Below are 25,995 nucleotides of genomic sequence, written 5' to 3'. Positions count from 1 at the left end.
GTTGAAGAAAGGCAGTGAAGGAGAGGTATTGAAACAGTTTTGGCACATAAAAGAATTTTGGCATAGAAAGGAAGAGCAGCTGCAAAGAAGAGCATCTATGAAGGGATGTCATTTTGATTTTGGGTTAATACATTAGTCTTCTCAAAATTTTGGAAAAATCTCCCAAACCATTGATTTTTTGCAGGCCGTGTTGAAAAGAACACACACAGTAGTTTCCTAGCTCGCTACAAAACTGCTGAAGGGGATGATTTGGCTCTTATATATCCATTGTGGAGGAAATGCTAGATCAGTTCCAAGTTTTGAAGTTTTTAATGGATAAAGGCTCATGTGTGAACTCTTATATGGCAAGGATGTAGATAGCAAAGCTTCAAGGAGTACTTCATAGACAAAATGAAGACTGTGCTATGAAAACAAAGTATTTTTGTAAGCACAGTCATGTTTTCATCCACATGCTTGAGTTCCCTTTTGCACAGGTGGAAAATGATGTTTCAATAAAGTTATTAATGCTTGACACCTATACACCAGCAGAGAATTGTTTGAAGATAAGCACAAAGGGTTAAGGGCCTAAAAAAAAGGAACTCTGTCTCCTGATTTTTAGGGCAGTTAAGGCATAATATAACAGGTTTTGTAACAGCAGCATGGTCATCATCAAACTCGAGGACAGGATTGGAAGATGATTAATCAGTGTATTAAAGACTCAGATAAGGGTGTTGAAAGCTTGTTTTAGGAGTTTTAGTTTGATTTGAATTAGGACTCTTAAAAAGACAGCTAGCTGTCAAGTTGTAATTAAATAGTTTGTTTTGAATAGATAGGTGTCTAAGTTAGGAATTTGAATTCCCCAAAAGATTGATGATAGTATCCAATGATGTAAAATTCTATATTAAGCTTGAAAATCAAATTCCTCAGGGTTGGAAATTTCACTAGTAAAGGAAAGATTGTGTTATTGTAAAAACTATGTTTTTTTTTATACTTAATACAATGATCAGTTTGACTACTCAAGATTCACAAAGACTTTATATGTTTGATGTTCTTATGGCTTTAGCAAATTAATTATTTGCAGTGGTATGAGCTTGTGATACTTATAATTCATTGGAAAATGCTCTAACTTCCTTCACATGCTTGTAAACTATGTTGTTTCATTGTGTTACTGTTTTCTTCATAAACCTAAACTCTAAGTGCCTTGACTTCCATATCTTGCTGATCATGTTGTTTTGCTGAAGTCCATTTTGACTCCATATCCCAATAGATGTTTGCTAATCATAGTTTCAACCAGTCAACAAGTTATACTTCCATTCATTTTGTTCCTAGAGTTAGCCATCTAATCATTAATCAAAAACCCTAAACCTAGTGAGAGAGCCCTCTCAAGATGAGGTGGCTAAGACTCAACTAAAAGATTAGTTTGGAAAGGTTACTCAGAGTTTGCTTGATCAACAGCCAATCAAGATCAGATTTTGTGATAACATACATAAAACTAATAAATTTATCCAAGCCATTGTATCTAAAAACTCATTCTCACAGTTTGGCCTATCATCTTCTCTTCTAAACATCTCCCAATCAATATTTGAAATTCATCAAGGTTTCTATGATCTAATTGAAATTCAATTGGAAAGGGAATTTCAGGAGAAGGTAATTGTAAATAAATTGCTAATAGTAACTATACATTCCAAAATCAGATTTATTTTCCTTAGTTTAATTTTATTCCTATTTTTGTTACTAATGATTAATTTGTACATACATGCAGGAATCAAAATGCTTACATGGTTACATTGGAAGTATGACTATACCTAGTCATGTTTCCTTCATTAAGTTAGAAATAGGAATAGATTTATTTAAATTAGATTTATTTTTTGTTCGCACTTATTTCATTATTTCAAATTTTGAATAAAAAAGGAAATGAATCTGATTTCTTCTATGGCTCCCCTTTCGTTTTTGGAAAAACAGCTCAGTACATTTTAGAAGCTCTTGGAAAATCAGATCATACATATTTATGAAACCTTTAATTGTCTTGTTTTGAAAAAAATTCATCTCAGCGATCATACATAAAGGAATTCTAAGAATTTGGTACATCTTGACAATTTTTTGATTCACAAGTGTCTGAAAAAGAGCTCAGTTTCACCTCTCTTGTCTTCCGATGTAAATTGGAGGTGGATGTAATATGAAAGTTAATTACTTAGAATTTTAGATTAAATAAATAAGTTCATGTATTTCAATTTCTTTTGTCATAGGGTCCATCGAAAGTATGAAATATGGATACTCTGATGCAAAATTAAATTATGTATCCAACGAGTGCTCATTCTTGAAATTTGAGTAAAATAATATGGAGATAACTTGAAAATACGAGTTGAAAAAGTAGTTTTTACTTTTTTCCTTCCAAAACGTGATGATCTAATATAATCTTAATTTATTATTTCTACTATTATTTTATAATATTCCTTAGGAGGCCCATTTTAGAACTTAAAATTTATCTAATGGCTAGGGTTTTCAAACCCTATATTAATGTCTAAATGTCAAAAACCTAGAATATGCTCTTTGTATGAGAGATTAACTCCATAATTCTCATTTATCAATTACAGGATGACTTCATCAATAATTATCCTTAGTTTCGTTAAACCAAGAAGCTATGCTTTCTAAAAATCATTGTTCTGGTAACAATATTTTTGTCCTTAGATTTTTAGACTTTATTTCAATGGACTCCTTCATTTTGGACTTCAGAATGACATCAATTCTTATAGAAACTGATCCATTCAAGAATATGTCTTCACATATCTATATCCTTTTTATAGAAACATGATATGCACATTAAATTTTACTTTTTCAACCCAAGAGCTTCTTCCCGTTCTGCAAATGTCTCATTTTCCTTAGGAAATATTCATCCTTCAACCTTGAGAAGGAACTCGGCCTCATAATCTTTCAATGAACTTGATTCATCAATGTATGCATTCTTAAACTATATGATATCAAAAATGATCCTTTCAAGATTGATCATCCAGAATACTATTCTTCAAAATTATTAGTTAATATAGGGTTTATAACATACATTTCTTCTAAATAAAGAGCATCGGCTCCCTTATGTGGCCAAGTCACAATCATTTATTCTTTCCATGTTGATATAATATTATATCCATGATGAGTGTGTAGGTCAAGGGAATCCCTTAGCATTAATAATTATCCTTAACTACTTCTTCTTACAGTCCCAAGGATAATTCATGTTACACTTAGATTTAACTTTACTTGGAGATCAATAATTCAAGGAGAAAATTTTAACACAAGTATTACTATAGACTATTACCTATACCTCGTCCTTATTGACAGGAAAGGGCTTCAAGTTTTTTTTTCAAATTTTTTGATGAAATACATAACTTGTAGATTTTGTTAACTCATAAATTAGTCCTCCTTTTTCTGGAGTATCCTTAAAGACATTTTGAGACTGCGCTTTTTCTACTTCTTCAAAAGTAGGATAAATGAATAAAATCAACCATGCTTCTCAGAAACAAAAATAATCTTATATTTGGTGCATTTGATTTCAAAAAAGATCTTCACCCCTAGATATTTAAGTCATCCTTACAACAACTTACACAAGTACATGATAGAACATTAGTTCTTTCTTATATCTGAATGGTATTAAAATGGTTATAGACCCGCAAAACCTAAACTATTAGAGATCCTGGCCTTTTAAACGGATGACATAATTTCTTGAAGTTCCTTGGATATATGAGGTTTATTGGTCTTCTTGAGATAGAATTGAGACGTTTTTTTGTTGGTCTTTGATATGAGGTTTTGGACTGAAACAATTTCTAAGGTAACTCGATCAAAGGGATCATAGAAATATTGAAAGGACTTAGAAATGAAGTTTCAAATGATTCACTTCAGAATAATCTTTCTAAGGATAATACATAGGTTCTCATCCTATTTTGGTATCAACAAGGCCTATGTTCCAAACTAAGATGCATCAGTCATGTTAGGATTTAGGAAATCATTTCAAAGACTTTAAAAGATGGTATGAAGTTATTTGATTCTATGATATGGGCTTCGGCCTTTCAAGAAGTTTATGATTTCTTTTGAATGAGATATATTCCAAGAAAATTAGTATGGCCTTTCAATATAATTATATGAGATCATTTATGAAGTAACATGACCTCTATTATTAGGTCTAAGATCTTTGGATCTTTTTGAAAAAAATCCTTAACCTTCTTCTAAATTTCAAATTTTCTAAGATATTGGACTTGAACCTCGACCCATTATTATGGACTCTGAGGATATTTCATTCATTTAATAGGAGGCTTGAGGCATCTTGGCCTACAATTTCATAGGGTATAAGGTTATCTGAAACATAATGAGGATTATTCAGGGCCTGAAGAATTTATAAATTCTACCTTCTACGAACAAATAAAATAGGGTACTTTTAGTCCTACCAAACTTAGGTGTTCTTTAAATAAGTTGTGGATATTATGTTAAACAATAACACTTTTATTTCCTTAAGTAAGGCCACTCTTTCACCCAAACCTTTGATACCATTTTGAAATTCGAATAGTTATCTAAAATGATAATTGTTTCTTATGATATTTCTCATAATGGTATTTTCTTATATTTATTATTCATCATAAAACAATTATACAAAGAACTTTAATAGTAAAACAAAAATCGATGTGATTATAAAGACACAACCACACAAGGACACAAGAGTTTACACTCATAAAACCCACGTGGGAGAATCCTAGCAATCATTCCTTATAGAATCCAGTGAACAAGAGAGACATGAAAACCAAGATCATAGACAAACTAACAAGCAATATGACAGCCTTAACAATCCACCAAGAGTCGAAGTCAACCCTCCAAAACAACGGCTTAAAAGCTTACTCAAAGGTTCATTGAAAGTTGCTCTCTTTCATAGAAAATTCAGACTTCTCCACATAATATATGCATAGAAATTTTCTCCCTATATAGACACATGTATGAGTAGTAGAGAGATCATCTTACACATGTGCAAGATCTTCTTCTTCTTCTTCTTCTAGTCTTAACCTTCTTTTATTTTTCCTTCTTCACATAAGAGAGCATAAATATATCTATATATGATCAGATGTGAATTCCTCAAAGAGGGAGATCAAGTGTTTTTATATATTATATCCTTTTTGGGGGCCAAATAGGTTCCTCTTTAGGGTTTATCTGACTTGATAGGGAGGAGGGATGATTAGGTATTCTTATGATCCAAAAACCGAAATTTAAAATTTAAAATTTCGTTTTGAGAACGTCATGAAGAAAATGCCTTCATCTTTTTCATTTGACAATTACATAAATAATAAAAATTTCTTTTGAACATCAATAACATGCTTTAAATAGAAATATATTATTACAAGTACATCAATGAAAATAAAATTATTATGAAAACTTACCATAGCTACAAAATTCAACACTTAGATTAGATTCATTTCTTTTCTAGATTAAAAATTTATTTCTCTCTTAGAATAAGCTATTCTTTCTTTCATAAAGTTGAAGTAGTGAATCTTTATTTCCTTTACTTTCACTAAATGTGTGTGTGCCCTATTTATACTTCATATCATAAATGGAATTTCATTTCACTTCTTATAGTAAATTTTGCATCCTTTGATCATTTATTTATTTCATTCAATATAATATAATTATTCGTTAGCATTACAATTAAACGTTAATATCTTAGAACTTATAGTGTAGTATACTTCATAAGTGTATGATCTTGGATTGATATTTTAACATAAATTATTTAACAACTAATTAAATAACCAACATGGCACCCAAGGGTTTATGATCTCAGAATTTTTGTTTCGACTCTAGCAAATATTTGTTGAAAAGAAGCGTAATCCTCTCAAATCTAAGAGAGTCGTCTAAGCTAAGAGTCTCACCAAAATTCATATGGGGCCATAATTTAAGTACTTAGGGAAGATGTGGTATCTTAAAAATTCGGTGTTTTCAATGTGGAATTTATTGAAGTGGGTGAAAATGAATTAGTTCAAAAGTGGACTTGAGGTCTAATTCATACAGCTATAAAAGGAAACAAGACAATGTGAGAATTGATTTTTTGCATGCAAATTAACTTTGGGACTATTGTAGATGAATAAAATAGTTTAGTTAAAGGTTGAACAATGAGTTCCAATATATATCACAAAGTGAAACTAAAGTACATGCACAATCCAAGGTGTCTAAGTATAGTCGTGATTAGTTCTCAAGTTGGTTCATAGTAAAGGAAACACAAATCTTAAAAGACTGAATGCCAATAGAACGGATCGAAGTATATTTATGTAAAGGAGTTCTGCAAAGAGGGTTGAATATTATTAAATGTGATTAAGGAATTGAGGTAAGGATATCCTACATTAGAAACTAATTGTAGATCTAAATTTTTGAATGATTTTTTATAATCCTATAAAGAATTGGTATGAGAAGAATAGATCTATTGAAGGAATAGGAGGATGTAAGATCAAGAAGTTTGCATAAGGAATAATTAAAAAATGTTCCTATGGATCCAATATAAAAATGTGATGAAATAGTGATCTGAGAGGTAGAATTGATTGGTTCATCAGATCCAAAGGAGGTTGATCCCTCCATCAATATGATGTTTGAAAAGTTGAGGAGATTTGTGCCTTTAGTGGGATAGTTCCTACAAATATTGTAAATTGAATTTGGTGCTTGCATTTACATTAAAATTGAAACAATATTTGTGGTTTTCTCCTCTATGGGTTTCCATGTAAATATCTTTCGTTCAATTCTTTATGTGAATGGTGCATTATTATGTGAGTGAATATGTATAAATGGTTAAAAATTTGTTAAAAATAAATATAGTACTGATTCACCCTCCCCCTACTCATTATTATCCTAATTCCCTAGAAAGAGATCTTGACACTTTCCTATTTGAATTTGATGTTCTCTATAGAAGTTATGACTATGTGATGGATGAATAGAATTTGAAACATTTTCCTAATACACTGAAGAATGTTTCACCACACTAGTTCATGAGTCTTGGACATCATAAACACTTGTGCATAAATGAAACATAAACTGTTGGAGAAATGTAAATATTATTGTAAATGGAAGGAAAGGAGATAGGAAGCCTTCCAAATGAAATAAAAGAAACGTGAAAGCCTTCAAGACTATGTTTAAAGGTTCAACTATAATTTACAATGGGTGAGATAGGGAGTTTGGATCCTTATACACTATGTGACTTTTTTCTATGAGGAATTGAAGATGATTGTATCAAGCTTCTAAACTTGATGGGTGGAGGATATTTCTCCCAACAATCTTATGATGCCATATTGAAAATATGTAAAATATATTCCATAGGTATTTCAATGATTGAAAAAGGACTAAGATACATATTAAAGAGAGTTTGGAATACCTTTGGTAATGGTATTACTCAAGCTAATATTGGAAATATGGTATAGTTTTTTAAAACTAATATACTCAGTTTATTTAATTCCCAATTGAATACATTACACATGAATAATAAAAAGGTAGAAGCATAGTTAGCATTTCAAATGTTTTGTCCAAAGTGCAGAGGAATGCACCGATTGAAGGATTTTCTGTTGTATCACATTCAGGTGTATAAAATATGTAGTGAGGACCATGATACAAGAAAGTGTCCATCCTTTCCTAGATTAAAATTTTTCTATCAAGAAGTCTAATAACTATAGAAACTATGTTTCATCTCTCAAAAGCATCCATGATAGCAAAATACTTAAGGTATGATTGAAGAAAAATTACAATATCATAATTCATATTCTTAAATGAAGTATTCTCCTCTATGATGTTTCCTTCATACTCAATCATGGATGGCTCCTCTACCTAACAAGTGTTAATCTTAGGAGTGGAGAAGTCCACCATATAGTGGCTATCAACAAGCTTTATTACAATCACCTATTATTTTTCTTCCTTCTCCACCAATGCCACTTTCCACATATTTTAAAGATGTAAACTTTGAAATGGGAACTGTAAACTCAAAACGGGAACTCTGGCCAAAAAAGCCCAAAAAACATCAAAAACAATGCTAAAAACAAAAAGTGTGTATACTGGAATGATGGTTTTTTTTTTAGGGTCAATTTTAAACATGTTTTAAAATTTGCAGTGAAAATGAAATTTTCGTGCAAAAAACAACTTGAAAATGAAAAAGTGATGATACTGGAACGATGATTTTTTTAGGGTCAATTTTCAACATTTTTAAAAAATCCTAGTAAAACCGAGTTTTTATGTGCCAAAAAAAGTTGTTTATGAGGAAAAAAACACACTAATGTTTTTGGTAGAATAACATTTTTCTTTCCTAAGTATAAATTCAACATGTTTTCAACCATAACATGCTAGATACAAAAGAAATTGGAATTTTTTCAACCATAAAATTAAAAAACCATGACATTATGAACAAATTACATGACTAAATGAATTCAAATGTCATTATTTGTATATTGAATGAAACATACATTATATCTCTAATTTAATGTTGCATTGTAGATATTCTAAACAATAAAAATTATCATAATTAAGACATATAATCCAACAACATAAAAATGACTCATAACTTCTCATTTAACACCATATGGTGATCAAAAAATTTATTTCAAGATACGATGCAAACATCAGTTATATAAACTGTCTTAAAAAATTATTCAAAACCACTCATATTTTCTTACGCACCATCAGAATTCACATCTTCAAATGAGTGACTGGATGCTGATGAAGATGTTTCATATTCTTCTCTTTCATCAACTAGTGCCCCATCTGAGTCCACATGCTTGCCCACCATTTCAGGTTTCAAAATTCTTCTAGATCTATGACTAGTTTCAGCAGACTCCTATCTCAACACTATTCCTTCCGAGAACAACCTTTTCAGAATATCTATCGTCTTGAAGCGAAGACTTCCCCTCTTTGTTAAATTGAACTCATAAGCAAGTATGTCAACATTTTCCAATTTTAATATGTCTGTACGGCGGCGATTTATATTTGTACCCTTTCTTTTTCTCTTTCCACCATTTTTTTTGTCAACTACCATCTCTCGCTTATACACACCAATGAATGGGTGTGTATTTGTGGAATACCAATGTACTTCAACACCTGTAACATCCTCATTTTCTATAAATACGTTTATAACTTTAGAAACCCAGAATGGATAGCCATTGGGATCTCCATCTGCTAGCACTGTGATCATGCAAGTCTCCTTAATATCCTGTACTAAACCCCTGTAAAGGTCTTCCATATCTTCACATTGTGCACGAGATCTTCTGGAACCAATATACATCTCCCTTTCCTCTCCCTGTGAAGAATTAATAATACCTTGAGATTGTTGCTGTTCAACAATGTTTATTTCCTCATGTTCGTTCGACACATTTTGTGGCCAAATAAATGGATTTTTCAAAGGTATATCTTCATTTGTTGTTGTTGAAATGATATCACTTTGATTATTGAAAAATGACTCCCACCAAACTGAATCAGCAACGTCAAAGTACTCATATGTATATCTAATACATTTTTTAATTTCTTCTAGGCAATCAGAATAATTTATGTCTCTATTCTGTCTGCGTGCATTATGAACTTCACCAACTGATTGTAATAACAATATTTTTGATGAAAATATTGGATGATATGGAATGAACTTAAAAAATTCCAAACCTGATGATGGTGCCCATTCTGTAGTAGTTGAATACTTCTTGCCCCATATTAGTGTTTTCCCATCAATTTTTTTGATACGAAATTAATGTTGGAAGCTAATGTCATTAAGTTGTTCAATGAATATCCCCTCACCATGTGATACCATAATAAACCTTCACATGTCAGCAGTTTCTTCCAACCCATCAAAAGTAAGCTCTGACATGTATGATTTCTTAATACATTCAATTAATGATGGCAAGCTCCCAACTTCCTTCCTCCTCAATGTGACTGAAAAATGACTGAACATCTAATCAATATGGTCATGAGTGTGCCCAACAAGAAGGAAACCAACCTTTACCTTCTGAAAAATTCTCAATTCAACAAGCATGTTTAGATATCCAAAAACAACCTGATTTTTGTTTTCACGGCAAGTGTTGTCCAATTGTAGATACAAAACTTCAGGAAGATTACTAGACCAATGAGAAAGCACATCATGAAATATGGTTATGGTCAGATTTGCATCATTATGAATATATGGAGCTGTAAAGTACACCCTTGGAAACATTTCCCATTGAAGACCATACAACTGACCAAGTGATACTGCATAAAATTTTCCTCCTGTAAATTTTTGGGTGTGTGAACAAAATGTGGTAAAAGTGTTTTATTTTGGTCCATACCATCAATTATCAAACCCAAATATTTATTCGGATTATCATAACACTTCTTTCAATGCTTGTACAACTTTTTCCTTTTGGTTATTTGTTGTTCATGATTCTCCTGAAGTTCTTTGACAATTGAATCTACACAACATAAAATAAATACATTAAAAAATATGTTTTCATAGTTGATGACTATATAATTTTAAGAGTTAAAGTTATGAATGCTTACCTCTTTCTGACCCTTCACATTTGTCCCTTTTTTATTTAAGATAAGCACATGTACTGCAAATCCCCATCCTTGTCTTCTTAGGAATATGGACATTGTTGAATTCTTTCTACCATACCTTCACAAAATATTGATATGTAATAAACTGGCCATGTCCCTCAGCACCTTCCGCATATTCTTTGTATAAGTTGTAGATTTCTCGTCTTGAAAAATTATCTCGAATATGTATTGTCTCTCTATTTGGCATACACTCTCCATGCTTTGAAAATAAATCTTTCATCCATGACATTGCAGTATTTGATAATGGCCCAAACTGTCTTTTATGATGTATTTCTGAATAAAATGTGGGATCCTTTTCAAAATTTTCTTGAATTCTTGAGAGACGAAAATTCCTAATCGAATGAAACATTTTGAAAGCCTTTTCTACAGATAAATAAAGACCCACTATGGTAATCATAACTTGAAAATGTAGATTGCATGCACCCAACTAAATATGAATTTTACATGCTTTTATTCATTGACAAATATCTCTTCCTGCTCTCTAATACAAATTTGAAATCCATGTGTTTCAAGCAATATTTTTGAAAACATTCACTTGAAATGAGAGTGCTGATAGAACTTCTTCTCGTCAGGTATTCTACTCTACCCCTTGTATAACTAGAAAATCCTGCATTGATACGAAAAGGTCTGCTCCTACTCCTCAATACAATATTTCTTGGCAACATCTCCATCATTGGATCATCATTTGTATAAGGATTTTCATCATCATTAAGAAGAATGTTATCCACACTATGATCAACTGTGCTTTTCAAATACTGACTTGGAGGATATTCTTCATCTTCCCCTTCTTTAGTGCCACTATCATAGTCCTTAGAATTCAGACTAAATGGAAAATTTGACTCAATGTTTATTGGATATTCTTCCTCATGTGCATTGTCAGTGTTGCTCTCATAGTCCATAGAATTAGGACCACATTGAAAATGTGAGTGTTTACTTATTGAAAATGCTACATCCTGTCCTTTGTCACTACTACCTTTATAGTTATTAGAATTAGGACTAAGTGCATCATCCTGTCCTTGACCACTGCTGCTCTCATAGTCCTTAGAATTAGGACTAAGAGAACACCTTGACACTCGATTCTTTTGAAATTCATCATCATCCTCTTCATCACTGTTGCTCTCATAGTCCTTAGAATTAGGACTAAGAGGACACTGTGACACTCCATTCTTTTGAAATTCATCATCATGCTCTTCATCACTGCTGCTCTCATAGTCCTTAGAATTAGGACTAAGTCGACACCGTGACACTCCATTCTTTTGAAAATTTTCATCATGCTCTTTAGCAATACTGGTCTCATAGTCCATTGGATTAGGACTCTGAGGACACCGTGACACCCCATTCTTTTAAAATTTTTCATCACACTCTTCATCACTGCTGCTCTCATAGTCCTTAGAATTAGGACTAAGAGGACACCGTGACACTCCATTCTTTTGAAATTCATCATCACGCTCTTCATCACTGATACTCTCATAGTCCTTAGAATTAGGAGTAAGTGGACACCATGACACTCCATTCTTTTGAACTTCATCATGATTCTCTTCATCACTACTGCTCTCATAGTCCTTAGAACTAGGACTAAGTGGACACCGTGACACTCCATTCTTTTGAAATTTGTCTTCATGCTCTTCATCACTGCTACTCTCATAGTCCTTAGAATTAGGACTAAATGGACAACATGACACTCCATTCTTTTGAAATTCGTCACCACGCTCTTCATCACTGTTGCTCTCATAGTCCTTAGAATTAGGACTAAGTGGACACCGTGACACTCCATTCTTTTGAAATTCGTCATCACACTCTTCAGCACTACTGCTCTCATAGTCCTTAGAATTAGGAGTAAGTGGACACCATGCCACTCCATTCTTTTGAACATCATCATCACGCTCTTCATCACTGTTGCTCTCATAGTCCTTAGAATGAGGACTAAGTGGACACCATGACACTCCATTCTTTTGAACTTCATCATCATGCTCTTCATCACTGCTTCTCTCATAGTTCTTAGAATTACGACTAGGTGGACACTATGACACTCCATTATTTTGAAATTCATTATCATGATCTTCATCACTACTCCTCTCATAGTCCATAGGATTAGGACTAAGTGGACACCGCGACACTCCATTCTTTTGAAATTCGTCATCATGCTTTTCATCATTGTTGCTCTCATAGTCCTTAGGGTTAGGACTAAGTGGAAGAATTGAATTTCTATTCATAGTGGAAAAATTCCTGTTATATTCATCAATATGAATAGAGTTGTTACGCGATGAAGATGTTGATGTTGTACAAAGAAAAACTTCACTATCAGGAGAATCCATCAGTTTCAAATAGAAGAGGTTGAATGACACAAATGCAGAGTCTCCTAAAGATATTATATAGCTTAGAGAATGAAATTTTCCCTCCAAAAATTTTCACCAAAATATTTCCCTCCAAAAATTTTGTTAGATTTATTTCCCTTCATTATTTTATTCTACAATTTATTGAAAAATGTAAACTAAATTCTTTTATGAAATAAATCTTTAAAGTTAAAATTGTAAAGTACAACTTTTACCTAAATTATTTTAATAGTTAAAGTATATAATATTTACTAAACAATTGAAAGTTTTTTTTTTAATTTTTATAATACATTCTAAAACAAATCAGTCTCACATTCACCCCGCTGTAAAACAATTCCATAATATTTGCTTTATCATAGTTTCCTATATCGCCATAAAAAAATTAACATGTTAAAGTTTTTTTTAAACAAATTAATCCCACATTAACCGTACGTAAAACATCTCCGTAATTTCACTTATATAATAAATTCCATTATCACTATTACTCACATCACATCAAGGTTTTTCGAGGTTTGTTGAAAGACTTGGAGTGAATTTGTGGAGCAGCTACATTGCTATCAACAACATATTCAACGGAGAATTCTCACAATTGAAAGGTTAGTTAATTTTTTTTCCTTGCAAATTTTAATATTAAATAAGTTTAATGAAATATATTTTTTTTTTTAAATTAAAACTTTTTGCGGGCCAAATTTACCCACTACGTTTGCTGTGAGCATGGTGGGCCTTGTAAAGCTCATGATAGCCAAACGGGCCCAGTAATGCTCACGGTTGCCAAATGGGCCTGTAGGTTAGGGGCGATGAGTATGGCTGGCCCGCCTGCCCGCAAGGTGGTAGGTTGATTCTTAGAATCGCCCCGCCATCCCAAGGGCGGGCGGGCCGTCGGGGTGGCACATGGGGCACTGCCCCACACCGCCATGGTGGGCAACCCACACCATACCACCCCAGTGGCCTGCCCTCCCGTCGGGTGGCAAGGAGATTCTAGGAATTGCCTCACCACCCCACGGGCAGGCGGGCTACCGGGGTGGCGCGAGGAGAGGCTGTGGCCCACCCACCCGCGCGGTCGTGGGGCGACTGTTGAATCACCCCGTAGGTGGGCGGGAAGTCGGGGTGGCACGAGGGGAGGCTGTGGTAGCCCCCCCCCGCGCCACCTCAGGAGCCCGCCTTCCCGCAGGATGGCAGGGAAATTCTCAGAATTTCCCTGCCACCCTGCGGGCAGGCAGGCCGCCAGGATGGTGGAGGGGGCGCTGCCCACTGGGGTGGCATGGGGGGGGGGGGCTATCGTAGCCTCCCCCATCACCACCCCAATAGCCCACCACCTCGTACGTGGTCAGGTCGCCGGGGTGGCATGGGAAGGGCTGGGCGAAGGGCAGTGGTTGGGCTGCTATGGTGGGCTAGTGGGCTGGACCCAACAACTGGCTCGGTTGGCCAACTGATTTTCAGGGTGCAACAGTAGGGCGATGTATTTTTTATTTTTATTTTTTCAAAATTTCTATGATTTATAAAATTAATTATCATTTATAATTTTCATTGTTAATTTAAGTTAATATGTTTTCGTCATTTACTAATTTATGTGTTTGTTTCTTTAGGAAAATGGCATCGAAGAAGATTTCTGTGAATATTTCTGGACCAAAGACTCTTAAAGGTGGATCTTCAAAAAACATTGGTGAACGAACTCGACCTGAGCTGATGGTTACAATTCTTTCAAGTGCCTCAAATGATAAGAAGATGATTTCATATTGGAAGAAATCAAAAGAAGTGAAACTTCCATCAAGAATCTGGTATGTGAAAGAAAGATAAAACCAAAATTTGAATATATATCTATATACTGATATAACGAATGGTAATGGAATTTATGACGTGATGGGAAGAGTCATAAACATGTGTTTGGTACTGGACAATGAAGTTGTTTACATACTTACAAAACTACCCAAGTCACATGAAAGGATTAAATACCAGTTATCATATTCATTGTATGACACGAGAGAGGTATCTACAAAGTTGTGTAAACAAATCATAAATGAGATGAAACAAAATATCGTAAGTATTGTTATTTATATTTTTGTTTTGCATTCTTGTAACTATCTCACTATATTTTTTTAACTTTGTTTTTATTGACATATGATATTTTGTTTGGCAGAATTTCGTTGAAAGTTGTTCAATTAGGTTGGGAGGCATTCATTTCATAGGGCATGATATTATGAAAGTTGTTAGCAGTTTCTACTCAGTGTCAGAAGGAGATATGGTAAACAAGAAAAATGTAGTAATTGATGATGCTACAAAACTACATCCAAGGGATCAGAAAAAAAGGCCTCTAGTGGAAAAATATAGCAAGGGTAGAAAAGTTACTTTTGAATACAATGAAGCTGAAACTGATAATGAAGAATATGTTTTCATTACTGAAGATGACATTGGAACTGAGAAGAGTGGTAAAAGACCAAAAGTAACAATGCCCAAGAATAAATTTGTTACAGTTAATGATGAGAATGTTATGAAGAAGAAACGTAAAGATGAAGATTTTGATGTAGTCATCACCAACAGTCATGAACCTAGTGAAACTTCAAAAGAAAGAAGAGAAATCATTACACCAGGAACTGATTTAGAGGATGGAATTATAAAAAAAAAACAAAATGCCATTCGACAGAATTTGACAAAGAGAAACTTAATTGAGGGTGGTCGTACATTTTAGCTTAATGTCATACAAATCTATAAGGAAAGTGAAGGACAATGTCAATATCAAGTCAGAAAGCCATATCATCTGCATGTTCACAACTTGAAGACATTGATGAGGTACAATCCGTATGCTCATGTGGTTAGTTATGTGCTTCTTGTTGATCCAATTCAAGTTCCCAACAAAGAAGCATTTCATAAGTCAAAATGTTTTGAATATAATTATTATGTGCTTGGGGGGAACCATTCTGTAGAAGCTCAAAGACAATTGATGGAGGAATATCCCAATAACCCACGTTTTGAAACAATGAAATGTATCATTTATGCTGGTTTATTAGATACAGAAGCAAAGTTAGTGGCATGGGATCATAATTTAGATAATGAATATAGGATGTCTATGAATTTCATCCGAAGGGTTAGATCTATTCATAGTGAATTTGAAGAAAAATGTGGTGGGTATAGGATACATGTTATTGTAGATTTCTGAAAGGAATGTTTTATGGAAATAGGCTATCTAATTGAAGAGAAAATCAATTCAAAAGGTGGCAAAGGCAGAAAATTTAGTGATTTATTCAAAGGTGTTGATAACATTTTCCAGTTGGCATTTAGAACTGGAGAGATATGGGAGTTTATTAATGAGATTTTTAGCATGTGAGAAAACATTGGCATTAAAAACCAGAAGGTCAAAAAGTCTAAGCCATTGATATGTAGCAACAATAAATCAGGTCCTGAAATGAAGCAGCTTCCAGAAGATATGACTATCACACCTTGGAGAGCATTGCAAGGAGTGAAGGATGAAAAAAATATCGAAGCATTATTATCTCGTGTGAGGTTAGGGGAATTATCATTGGAGGAAATTCCTAAGGAATTTAAAAAGTAAGTTTGTTGAATTATTTTTATTTATTTCTAGATTATAATTTTCTTTTAAATATAACATATTGTTCTTGGTAGTATTTGTTATACATATCATTATATTAACTTTTTTTCCATTATCTATGCAGTCACAAAGTTTACATTAAAATTCAAGAACAAATGGTTAAATTGTTGAATGAAGATAGTTAGGACGATGTTGTACGCAACCATCCAGATTCAAGTTCTACATCAACATTAAAAGTCTTTTATCTTGCATTTAAAAAGGTATGTTGATTCATACATTCATTTTTGTTCATCTGTGTACTATTTTTAATTTTTAACTTACACATATATTTTTTTATTTCATAAAAGATGAAGAAGGATGATAATGGAGCACCAGATGGTTTCAGAATATTTATTGAAAAAATAAGGATCAAAATACTGAAGAAGAAATGTATTAAGAATGTTCAACTTGATCCAACTCTTACCCATTTCATTTGGAATGGGCTAGACACTATTCAATACCAAGTAATAGAAGGCCACTGTGAAGACATTTCTAAACTCATACCTAAAATGGATTATGCCCTAGTTATTGTAGATATTCCCCATGGTTTCAATATTCCAAACATTGAATATGATAGTGACCCTTATACTTATCAAGCTCTTAGTAAAGTGGTTGCGGGATTTCTAGACGTCACTTCATCACCATTATGGAGAATTGTGACATTTCATTCAGACACACAAAATGCAATGTTATTGTCAAGCTTCAAGGGGAAAACAAATTCAACAATTCAGCTTACATCGTAAGACGTTTAAAATGTATATTTGATTAATTTTGAAAAATTCACTTATGTACAAGTTAATTGAGCTTTTACTATTTCATGTTACACGCAAAAGTCAAATCTTCTTAACCGTGAAGATCAACTATTAATAAATGATTGTGAGTTCATCCATATTGATAGTTGGGCAAAAGATGACAGCTATATGTCTATGATTTTTAATCAGGTAGATGGAAAGAGTCATAGCCAAATACTGACTTATCATGCTGTTGTGATAAAACTAACATATGAAGACAAAAAAGCAAAAAGGAGAGATTGTTAACATTTATCAAAAACCATAGTTATTGATTAACTATCTTATAGACATATGTTCAAATGAAGAATATTGGGTTCTGAATTTATTTTCTGGCTCAGGTAAGTTTTATTATATGGAATTGAATTTCGATATTTATTTCTTAATTAATATGTCATTGTACTAATTTACTTCATTATTTCTTTTGTGCTTGATAATTAGGAACAACACTAGCATGTTGCCTTCAAAAAGGAAGAAATTTCATTGCAATTGAAAAAGATCCAATACAGTGCAATTGCATTCAGCAAAGAATGAATGCTCTTCAATTTCTTCCAGATGAAATGCAAGAAATTGGGTTGAAGAAAGGGGACTTTAGTGAATCACTTGTGGCAAAAAAGGCAAAGGAACCCCAACCACCATTACACAGAATGATTGGAAAGGCATAGATTGGGAGATTCACAAACATAAAAGATCCATTCGAAGAGGAAAATCAGCAAAATGAAGCAGAAAATAATGTGGAAGAAGACAATGATGAAACTCTAGATGATGAAGAGTTTGGATTATGTGACATTGTTGATTAAATTTATGTTATGCTTGAAAATCAAGCTCATTTTTTGTAACTATTAACTAGTTATACTTGTAATGTTTTGACATTGACATTTTATGAGAAGAATATACACTCAATTAAGGTTTTTATGCATTCAATATTTTTATTATGTGATTTTCGCATTAATTTTTATGTTAATCATTAGTTTTTGAAAAAAAAGGTGATTATTATTATTTTTTTGACATGAAATTCATAAAAAAAAAACTATCATTTAACCATTTTTAGTTAAAAATTTCTTATAAAAATTGTGATTTTAACATGTCATTTCTAGCAAAAAATTATCAAAACATGTAGTTTTTTAGTTATATTTATGTTAAAAATGGTTATTTTTATGTCAATTGTTAAAAAATATTGCTTTTTGGAGACAATTATTTCATGTGGATTGAAAATTAATTAACAATGTATAAATATGTAGAATATAAAAAATTCAAAATATCGACCTTCTTCTTTAAATATGCAAAGCAATAAAAACCTCACTACAAAAAATAAAAATAAAAACACGAAAATATGAAGAAGAAGACCACTTCAAAAATTATTAAAATTTATAAAATAATTATTTGCATTTCATACATTAGAAAATTAAAAGTAAACAAAAAATCCTTTTAAGAAAAGGGCATGGTGTAGAATTACCACTTTTTTAAATCAACATCAAAATCACTACCATTCTAAAACGCAATGTACATAAAAAAAATTATAGTGCCAAAAACTATGCTCTAAAAAAAACATGTGTGTTCTACATCACCTCTTTTCAAAATCGGGTCACTTTTTTGCTGTCTCTACAAAACGGGTAACAATATCAGTTCTCATTTCAAAGTTTACATTGTTTTTTCATCTTCAACCTAAAATTCCTATAAAACCCACTCCTAATCCACATAATGATAAGTTAGTTTAACTAGTGCAAAACATTGGGCTTCCTACTTACCGCACTTAGTCCATATCTTCCCTAGATTATCATGACATCCACCTTATATTAGGGAATAATTTCAATAAAAACCCTCTTGTGCAAATTGAACAATTTAATTATGATGTTACAAATTAATAATTGGAGTTAGTGCAATATCCTAGGACCTTAACAGCAAATCAAGCTCACTCGTAATTCCTGCTTACCTTAAATGATTGGACCTAGATAAACATTCACACCTAGTTTGAATTTGATTTCTTTAGTTAACTCAATAATGTGAGTGTTTGTGTACTGCTATTCTAAGAAATTTGATATGTTCCTATTTTTATAAAAATGGTAAGGTGATTTTTGTAAGGAGACTTCGTAAAATAAAGAAATACCCTCAAACCATACATGTCATTGGAAAACTATCACATAGACTTACTATGGTGGGAGTCCTCACTATGAAATATTCAAATATTAGTTTCCCTATAGTATATGTGAAAATTAACCACACAATTTTTCACAATGGATTGATTGACCTTGGTGTTGCTATCAATGTCATGACTCGTGAAACAAGTGAATCCCTAGGACTTTCTTGTATTAGGAAAAGCCCCACAGCTTGACAACTTGCTAACTAATCTACCATAAAAATAGAAGGTATCTTAATGAAGTAGAAATCTTGATGGATTAATTGTAGTATCATGTTTATTTCATGTGTATACAACCCAGGTCCTCCCTAGGAGGTTATCCTTTAATCCTGGGAATACCGTGGCTATCTATTAGATATGCATATATCACTTGAAAATACGGTAAAATGATAATATATCATGGGATCTACACCAAATAATGTACCCTACGCTGTTCCATTTATCCTATTATTGATCCTAAACTTAAATTTCGGATAAAGGGAGAGTAAAGTGACAAGGAAGTGATTACTTATCAAGTAATTACCATAGATCTATATCTTTCCCACAAAGACAAAAATTGATAATGAAGAAACTGGTAATTTTGTATCCTCTTCCTAATTTGACTCACACATTGTTGGCTTAAGGGTTCCTGACCCAGGTTCAGAGTTGTTCGCACCAACCGAGAAAACCCTAACTACTGGCCCTTTCGGCGACAACCTACATAGTGCAGGTTGCAGTCTCACCCGAAGCATTATTGGGGGATGCTAGAACTAGGTTTCTGCATCTAGAGACATGTGATAAATGGGTCTTAAGCTCTGACAGTTCATATATTCCTTCATGCAGATCGGTATCTTTCTAGGGCTCGTTACTATAACTAGGGTAAGATGGATTTTATACCTTCGTGAAGGTCTAGGATCAGTCTTTGCGGACCTTAAAAAGATAGTTTATCCACTTCTGCACATCAATACATAACGCTAGATATGACTTCGCACAGATCTACCCAATTCATCAGAAATCGTAACATAAATAGTATTTAACTTCATGCAAATAAATAAATATTCATATCATGCATAATTAAGATAGATTCAGGGATTTCGCATAAAATTCATTCATTATTTCATCAAACCATATCATTAAGCGACAGAATATAACATAAACAAAGATGCTCATATTGAACAGTAATTCTTCAAAATCAGTCTTTATTGATCTTCAATATTCAGATTATAGACTCTTCTATCCTACGCACTCATTGCAAGGATCCACACACTCATCTATGAACTTACCAAGGCCTCTTGCACACTCAGCTACATGAGCCTTCCCCTTCTTGCTTAAGTACATGAAGGATAGCCTTCCTCCCTTAGCACTTGCCCAAAATAGCTTCAACTTTTTCTTAGCTTACTTCTATGCCATTTCTAAGTTATCTCTAAGACTCGCTATTACTCAACTATTTATAGCCTTCTCAATACAATACCATGGTCTATAGACCATGGGTGAGTCTCAAAATTGACTTATTTATCTATCCAAACAAGGGGCTAATGCCCCTTTGACTCCTATCTATTTTCGCACTCCAAATCCAAATTTCGCAGAGACTTTACATCTTTTAAAGAAACTTATGTAAAACTTGGGTCAACTAATCCCAAAACTGACCCTAGGGACCTTCTCCGAACGGGCCCCCAACACAAATATCATGACTCACCCTCAAGTCACTCAACTTGGGCCTCGATCTTGCTACAAAGACCACCCAGCTCAACCTACATCACTACTACTTTAGCAGAACTCTGCGTCGTTACCTCCTATACCTCTTTGACAAATTTCTCTGTTGTTGGCCCCTCCACTACAAGGTGCATTGTTGTTATGTGGAATTTTACATCTACGGATAAACACAACTTCCCTAAGTGGGTAGCTACACTTAGAACAAAAGAATTAAAGAGTCTAACCTTCTCCTATAGAAGATAAATAAGACAAGGGACCTATTTGTTATCTTTCGCTTCCCTTTGTCTCCTTTGAATAGCTCTCGTCGCTGCTTCTCGAACTGAATCCGCTCGATCAATACCTGCAATCATAAACATAGGACAAAAACCAATCAAATCAAGATATCCATCTACTATAAGCAAATGGAATTGAAAGAATTTACACATATAATCATCATACATAAAGACAAGAATATGGGAAAAGCTGTAAACAACTTTATTAAGTAAAAGGAAGAGTTACAACCAAAGAAGTTTGATCCCATGTCACTTATCCAGCTTGAGTTCCATCCTTCATCACACAAAAATCACAACACTCTGGCAGCATAAAAATACTTGCTTATGATCTCAAACCTCAAACCAATAGTATCTCCTTACAATTCTTCAAAATCCAGCCCCTGATCACTATGATGAGTGCTCAATTTATAGGGAAATGGAGGTGGTTTTTTCATAAATTTGGCATTCAATGGCTTTCCAATTTGGGAGCTAGTTTCAATGGAGAAAGGGATGAGAGGATAGGAGGTTATTTGATTCATTCCCTATCCAATTTCGAGCTCATAGGAGAGGATAAGAGGTGGGAATCTTCTAGAATGGTCTAGAATGTAGGAATATTCCCAAAACCTATGCAAATTTTGCTCAATCTCACCCAGCACATGCTAAAGAGGGCCTAAGTGCATTGCAGTGTAGGCCATAGTGGGCCTGCCTACTCTGCAATGCACTGTCTCAAGGCCTGGGCTGTGGTGGTGTTCCAAGGAGGCATTTTAGGAAGGCTTCAGGCCAGGAAACTTTCATAGAAGGAGGCATTCAATGGGTTGACTTCTCTAGGGCATGTAACAACTGAATTAGGGTTTCATGAGCCCTAAAAGTACTGATATAAATGTGAGGAGTAATGTGCCCAAATAGACTTGTAACATTTTCCCCTAAAGCATGAAGTCGAAAATAATAATGTCGAGTGATATGCTTTACGTTGTGACGAAGAGGAACTAAAGCAGATGGTGACCTGCATCAATTACAATACATTACATCATGATATTTTGGATTTTTTCATGAATTTCTGAGGGAAGGCATACCCATACTCAGCATATAAAATTTTCATTACATGTACATAGATAGTCGTCCACAGATATAGACCCATGATAGGATGACCATCGGTGTAAATCCATCGTACATATGATTTATTACTTTCTTGAAATCGTAGCTTGGATGGATGAAACTAGATCTGGGGTCTTCTATCTCATTCAATTGTTCACTCAAGTACAAGTCTAACAATGTGAATATGTGATCTGAAGTTGAACATGGGAAGACACCATCTAATTACCAGCCAATGATGTAAGTCGTTAACAGACGTGAGAGAGATCACCGATAATGATAATGATTCTCAAGGTACTGTAGTACATTTTGCATGGTGTGAATAGATGTTTTGATGTCAACCACCACACAAAGTCTTTTGGTCGAAGGCCAGTGATGTCAACCTGTCAACAGAAGCGAGAAACTTGCCATTGATGTATGCAAGCCTCAAGGTAATGAAAGGGTCTTTCTAAGTCAACTCCTTGGATAGTGTGCTTATGTCGACAAGAAGTGACTCATCACAAGAGGGCCTTGATGTATCCCACATCAACGACACGAAACGAGTGAATGATTTTGGAGATGGAATGTGACTAACGACACAAGGTTCAAGAATGGCGGTCATGAAAATGAAGGTTTATGAGTATTGCAAAGGATGAATTTTACAGAATGACTTCTCTTGAACATGTCGGTGACATTGAATGAATTGGTGGCATTGACCCAAAACCAAAGTGATGGATGGTGTGATAGACCATAGGTATGATAACCATCAAGCAAAAAACCCAACCCAAATAGCCATAGAGATGAGAGGAAAGTGTCATGATCAAGATTGACTTGCTACCATAAACTGGTTTACCCCATTTCCCATTTTCCCCAGTCGTTATTGACCAGTACATCTTTATTTTTTATCTAGCTTGAGGAGGATAACATATGCTTGTTGTATAATTCTAGCCTTCGGGTGAATCCATTGCTATGAGATGTTTTAACGAGTCTAGAGAAGGTGAAACTTGGTCTTCTCATGATGGAAAATTTTGTCGCTATTTGATGTTTTAATGAGTTTAACGACAATGATAACTTGGTCCTTTTCATGTTTAGAGAGTTTGAAAAGGGAGAAAAAGAAAAATCCACAAGTTCTTTTTCGTAGATTTGTCTCTCAAGTTTGAAAAAGCATAAAACAATACGAGAGAGAACTTATTTACCATGTTCGATCAACGTATTCCTTTTTGGTAAGTAATCTATCTCAGTCTAGAAAAGGGTTAAACTTATACTAAGTAGATGTCGTTTCCAATCCATTAACGAGCCGAAAAATACAAGCACTCGACAATCTTTTCATATTTCGAGAGCCTGAAAAGATCTTAAAGAGGACTCCACTTTGAGGAACGAGTGGTGTCTAGGATAACAACTAGTTCTGGTGATATTGCAACTTCTCAAAACATATTGGTTTATGTGAAGAGGTTGGCTAATAAGATCACTCACTGCAACTATTCCTCAAAAAGCGTAAAACAACCAAGTGAAAGCGTATGATTAGCCAAGAAGATAGTGACGATGCAAGGAGAAAAACCAAGGTTCATTCAATGGAAGAGGCTGATAGAATGACAGTCACGAGGGCTAAAATGGAAATGGGTTCATTTTTTCACAAGCTTGAACCATAGGGAACTATGCTTGGATTCAATTTCATGTTTACACAAGCTTGAAATGAAAAACTATACTTGGATTCAGTTTCATTTTTACACAAGCTTGAAACAAAAAACTATGCTTAGATTTAGTTTCATTTTTACACAAGCTTCAAACAAAAAAACTATGCTTGAGATTCAGTTTAAATTCCCCTAGCATGATGACTTGATTCTAGGTGCATGCCCCCCAAGCTTCATTGCATTCACCTAGGTAAACTACTTGTGGCTATCAGGTGGATGGAATGAAGGTCATTTACGAGATCAAGTGAAAGACTTGACTGGGATTTTACGATATCTACTGCAAGACTCGAATTGGAACTTTGCTCCACGGGACCTTGTTTCATTTTTTAATGAGCTTGACAAAAGACAAGAAACTATGCTCTGGGACTTGTTTCATTTTTTAATGAGGTTGACACAGTAAAATTGTTATCCTCATATTCCTTGTTTCATTTTTTAACGAGCTTGACACAATACAAGGAACTATGCTCTCGGATCCGTTTCATTTTTTAATGAGGTTGAAAAAGTAAAAGAACTATCCTCATATTTCTTGTTTCATTTTTTAACGAGCTTGACATAAGACAAGGAACTATGTTAGGGGTTCTATTTCATTTTTTAATGAGGTTGACACTGTAAAATAACTATCCTCATATTCCTTGTTTCATTTTTTAACGAGGTTGACACAAGACAAGGAATTATCCTCATTCCCTTTGTTTCATTTTTTAACGAGGTTGACACAAGACTAGGAACTATCCTCATACCCTTTGTTTCATTCTTTAACGAGGTTGACACAAGACCAGGAACTATCCTCATGGAACCTGTTTCATTTTTTAATGAGGTTGACACAATAAAATGACCATCCTCATGGTTCCTTGATCACAACTCATAAGAGGTCGCAGCTTCCAAGAGGTTCTCATAAGATGGGAGAGCAATGCTTTGGAAGGGATACGTAGCAAGGAATCCGTTAGATAGATCTCGTTCCAATGCCTCCAATACATAATGCACAACATCACGGAATTGATTGTCAGTTGATGTAGGCATGGAATGGTTTGCCACATAATTTACCCGTGGCGGGGAAGATATCATTGGGAAAAAAGGACCATTTAAGAAAGATGGTTGATTGGAAGCTGTATTTGGACTGGGAAATGAAGGTTGGTCAATGGTGACAATTCTTCCTTCATGCAGGGAACACATCACTCGAAAGAGTGTGGAAACAATAGCTCCCATGTCATAAACACAGTCGCACCCAAGAACTATATTGTAATCTAAAGGGCTCGGGACTACCATCACATTGAGATAAACAATTTTTCCTCCCAAAGTATTAGGAAACTGAGGAAGGATCCCTAATGATTGATTGGTTCCTCTATTGAAATCCAACAGATTCTGGGTAACAGGCACAAGTGGCCGCAAACCGACAGGTTGCCAAGAAGTTGAGGAAAGGATACTCACAGATGTACATTAATCTATAATAGTGCCAGGTACAACCATATTACAAACCTGTACTATGATCCGGAAAGGCACATAAGAAGGAAGACGACATCCTGCCAGTCAATTCTAATCAAAGGAAGTGAACAAACTACTTGGAGGGGGTGCCGTAGAAATAGGAGTATTACCCTTTTGAGTTACGAGAATGAGAGGATTTTTATCCTCTCTTGATGGAATAGGAGGGTTTCCTCCATGCTGATTGGAGTCTGAAGAATCAAAAGGAACCTAAGTGGTCTCATACTCACTCTCTACAGGAAAGGTATAATCAACTGGCGGTGAAATCAGGTCAACTTTTTCCTCGACTTGTGATTGGTCAGGTATAGACTCATGGGATTCACATTCAAAGAGAGTGGGTTTGACTGACAGTTGATTTGGGTCAGTCACTTTATCATCTAGTGAAGGATTAAGAGAGAGTCTCTTCTAACCAGATGGAAATAACT

The sequence above is a fragment of the Pinus tabuliformis genome, chromosome 5_1 (assembly GCF_031772625.1).
Source record: "Pinus tabuliformis cultivar Carrire ecotype Pingquan chromosome 5_1, CPIR1, whole genome shotgun sequence".
In the NCBI taxonomy this organism is placed as follows: domain Eukaryota; kingdom Viridiplantae; phylum Streptophyta; class Pinopsida; order Pinales; family Pinaceae; genus Pinus; species Pinus tabuliformis.
Note: the sequence above shows the minus strand (reverse complement) of the source record.